We start from the raw sequence: 4,897 nt of genomic DNA, 5'->3' as shown, positions 1-4,897 counted from the left end.
TCTCCTGACTGGGCTCTGCGCACTGCCCACGTGGAGGCCCATCAGTCCCGGTTCTGGATTGAACCGGGACTAAAGAGTCGGGGCATTATTACCGACACTTTAGTCCCGGTTCAGGAATCGGGACTAAAGGCCCTTATGAACCGGGACTATAGGCTCTTTTTCTATCAATGATGTAGCATATCGACTGCTGCATCACCCCCGTCGAACAGCCTCCGCAGAGACGCCGGGCGCGAATGCACGTTGGGGATCAGCGGCCGCACTAGGTCGAAGTGGTGCAGCGACACCAGCGGCGCCACCTGGTGAGTGGCGAGGGGGCCAGGAGGTCACTGTACACGTCGTATTGGGTGAATCCTGAGTGTCGTCACGCCCAGCTCCGCCATGCAAGATGTAGTAGGGGACGGCGAGGAGGTTGTCCGGGAGGAAGACCGTGTCGTCGTCGCCCATGACGAACAAGCGTACACCTGGGAGACCGAGGCGGAAGGTCTCGGTGACGACGGTCGACATGTGAAATGCGGATGGCAGAGCGATGACCGCGCGTGTAGGGGAAACCGTGGGTATCCGAGAAGATCTTGATGGCCAGCAGCTCGACTCCCGCATCCATCGTCCAGCCACACGAACCCGGCGCCACCAAATCTTTATGTACTCCTTCCGCTTCTTCAACAGGCGGCGCGCCAACGCCGCGAAGCCAAACACTGCAGCGTAATCATCGTCGTCGACTCCATGGCCGTGGCAGGTTGTGGTGGTGGTGGCGTACTCGTCGTGGACACCACCATGACTGCAGCGGGCGTCGGCGGGAGCCTCGGTAGCGCCAACGTGACTAATCAGGAGGATAGCGTTGTGGGCGGCCTCTTCTGGGTGGAGGCAGCCTGGCGCTGCTGCGCTGGGCAAGATGCAACGTACAACAAAGAGCCCTTTTATAGGCCAGTACGGCGGCGAATAGGTGGCTGAGTTATGCACGGCATTGGAGCAGGGTTTTCAGGAGTGTCCAGAACACACGGCTGAAGCGGTACCGATTTGAAGTTGTACACAGCACACACGTGCCAACCAAAAGGTGCAACTCATGGTGACGTGGAAATATCTCAAGTAGTACAACACATCCGATGTAAATCAACACGTACATACCACCAAACAACAGCACCAAGAAGCAGCCGGTGTGTAGACCCATCCAAACAGGAACAGAACGCACCTTGGCTGGTGCTTGCGACGAGGGCGCCTGTGGGTGTCGTTTCCCTCCGTGGAGGCGTCGCGGTGGTGTGCCGGCATCTTCCCCCACGCTAGGATTGTCTCCGGGCGAAAGCCTTGGTTCATTGTTGGACTAGCGATGGCGGCGTCTCGACGGCGTTACTCCGTTGGGAGCATCGTGTTTGGAGACTCGGTTTCAAGGTTGTGTTGTGGTTCTCCGGTGCTAGTCGCTGGTCCGAGCAGATCTTCTTGGGCGCTATGTACGCAGCTGCCGGAGTATCAAGACGGTGGCTTTCCCGGGTCCGACTGAGTCCCGCTATCCATTCGCCGTCTCCTCTTAGGCATTCATGGAAGGTTAGTGCGTCGACAAAGAAAGCTCGTTTGCAGTTGTTGTTCTTGGTGGCTTTCGGTGCTGGTCGAGACGCGGCTAGATGATGTGCTTAGGGTAAGCTCCTTTGGGTTGTGTCTGTATCTGTTGTAGTGTGCGTGAGTGTGGAGTTTCAACTGCACTTGTTGTTCGCAGCAAGTTGTAGTCTCTTGTACTTGATATTCTGCCTTCTATAAAAATATGGTACGCCTAGGCGTACTCTCGAAAAAAAAAATCAGATACAGATGCCATGCATCACATGCCGAGCAGAAGGGATGTCCTGTTTATGACGCAGGATTGCTAAATCCACCCCATAATGTACCCCCCTAGGGCCCCGGTAGTTATCATGGCAGCACCTCATTGGTCCGCTTTTTACTGCAAGAAAAAGTCAAAAAAACAAGAAAAAAGTATCCTGGCCAGGTTTAGTATATTTACTAGCGAACCCCGCGCGGCGGCACGCCGCGCCCGTTAATAGGGGGGGTATTGTATGTACTGGAATATTGTGCGTGTACATTCTTTTCATCAGATGGCAACTAAAGGGAAACAACTGCATTGTTATCATCCCACAAGGCATTTTAAGAGTAAAGGTTTGCATTCATAACTATATTACAGATGGCATACAATTTAGATGGAAAGAAAACACTATTACATTCCGGAGAAGATTCTTTTATTGTAACTGAACATGGCGTACCGAAAGGTATTAACACGATGGGAACTTGCACAGTGGAAAGACACACAGGATACCAGAGAAGTTCAAACGGGAGTAGAGACGTGACCGGAGCTTGAAATCAAATCATTCTGGTATACCCCCGTCAGTACGTACATGTGTGCCTGCTATTTTTGGTTCATGTGATGAAAAATAAGGGCTTCATGTGTGTAAGCTTGTCATTATAAACTTATAACTCAACAACCACAACAAATCAAGCTATGCACATGAACAATTTTGAAAGGATACATTTAACGTTGTGAGTGCTACATCTTGCAAGATGAAAAATATACATTGCCATTTCTTTCTAGCAAGACTAAACACTAAAAATGTGCAAGCGTATACAGATTGTTAAGCAAACCATCCAGATCATATCCCTCGCTTGCCATGCCCTAAGAAGTCGAATTGATCTACAGGTTCAGATGAAGCATTGTTCACAAAATATCGTACGTGATTGGAGGAGATCATATGCGATGTGAGTATGTGGCCAACTCCACCTGCATGTATCAGATGTCTCCAAATTTTTCTCGAGGATTGGTTATGATGCCATTTGATGGAAAGTTCCACCTGACGATAAATTTGTCAGATCTTCATGATAAATTTACTTACTCGCATCAAACAAAACCCTTTGATTAATTGCCTAGATCTTTTTCGTGTCTGGTGTTAGTGCATGCCACTTGATGTAAGCAGTTGTATCTTTTTCCATTTGGATTGATTCTAGACCCCACTTTATCCGCGTGGATATGACCATGATACGCGACTGCACCAGTAATAGCAAGCACATGCGTTCGTAGAAAGGAAGAAGAAAAAAGCACATCCATCTACTGAACAGAAACATGGACAGAACACTAACACGCCGAAGTGGATGACATGCACGTAGTTGCATCACATGCATATGCAACGCCCACGGACCCCACAGCATGCCACAACACCACGTAGTCAAATCACACATGGGACCCACGTGCAACACTGCATGCATGCACACCCAATTACACGATAAGTTTGACCCACACACAAGTATAAAATATTGGCGGTTTGTTCCTTCGCCACTTTATTCAAATGTTTCTAGGGGTTGCTGGCTCTCTATAAATGGCAAATTTAAGCAGGATTATATGGATTGCCCACAAAATCCACGGAACCAGCGGCGCAACCTGCATAGCGCTCACACATCAACTCTAGCGTGTAGCCCTACTGCCATCCAGCAAAGCTCTTTCCTATGTGTGTCAGACCAGGCTAAGTTGATCAATGTAACAGTGTCTAGCTTGTATACGTGCGTGTTTGTTTCCACTGAAAGAACCAGTCACCCAAAAAATCTATGTAATTCGGTTAAAACGCAGATGCAAAAAGGAAAAATCTCCAATTCAGTTAACATCAAAATGCAAAAACTCTAGGACTGTCAAGAGGAGGAGCTGCACGAGGTGGTGCTGCTGCACCGCCTTTTTGGAAACGCCGTTGGTGGGCTTGCTTGCCCGCACGCGGTGTGAGCCTTCTGCTACTGGAAGAAGGACTTGACATCGCCGCTCATCATGGCTCCCTCTCCGAAGCAGAGGACGCAACCGTTGTGACCTCGCCGTCCTATGGTTCAAGCAGGGGCAGAGCACCTCCTCGCGTCGCTGCCGGCGGTAGCCTACCCGAGGCGATAGTTCCCAACGGTGGCCAGACAGGCCAACAGTGGCCAGACAGGCCATAGAAGGTGGGTCACTGGGTGGGTGCAAGAAAGATGCTGCGACCGCCAGGTCAAGCTGAGGGGCTGACAGCGTGGCCGGGCTCTCTGTCGCTCGTGCTGCGACACCATGCCGAGGCTGCCCGCTACCATGGGCTTCGCAGTCACCGTCCCAAGTCCTATACTATGGTTGCCCCAGACTACTACTTCCCCCGTTTCGAATTACTTGTCACAGGTATGGATGTATCTAGATGTATTTTAATTTTAGGGAAACCACACGTGAGACGACAGGACGTGCACACGCGATAGAACGCTCACGCGGCAGCAGCAACAAAAAACAACTCATCTAGCCCGTGCATGCAACCGACCGCACGAAGGCCATGCAAGGGAAAAACAGGAGTAGCCCACCTGATACGCAACCACCAAAGAAATCTTAGGAAACCAGGTCAAGGCACCACGCTGGCCCACACGCAACCAAAATCGCTAACTGCACCAAAAAAATCGCTACACACGTTAACAAAATTTCTATAGAGAGCCTACAGTCACAAGGTAATTCTACATGCCCGGATCCCAAATTAATACACGTGTCGCCATCCAGTTAGCCAAGAAGTCACAGTCAAACAAGTGGGGGTTAACCTCGTTGCGAAAAAGTTGCCAGATATAGGGTTTTGGTGACTAGCGGGTAGTGTGCGGCGGCACGCCACGCTACATGGATTGATAAGATAATGCTTGGTAACTCGTCCCAAAACTTAATTCCCAGCTAAGTCATTCATTAGATCTAGTTACACTACACCATAGACGACTCAAGTCTGCAACCAATGTAAGAGTCTTCTTAGGGAAGTACGGCTGTCCAACAAGTCATTGAAGATATGCTAGAAAGTACGGCTGTCCAGCAAGTCAATGTTGATACAATCAGAAAATATACTAAAACTCATGTCCCAACTTAATTATAAAAACTCATGTCTCTATATTGTGATGT

This window comes from Triticum urartu, chromosome 3A, assembly GCF_056163025.1.
Source record: "Triticum urartu cultivar PI428250 chromosome 3A, HENAU_Tu73, whole genome shotgun sequence".
Classification (NCBI taxonomy): Eukaryota; Viridiplantae; Streptophyta; class Magnoliopsida; order Poales; family Poaceae; genus Triticum; species Triticum urartu.
This window is presented reverse-complemented; position numbering follows the sequence as displayed.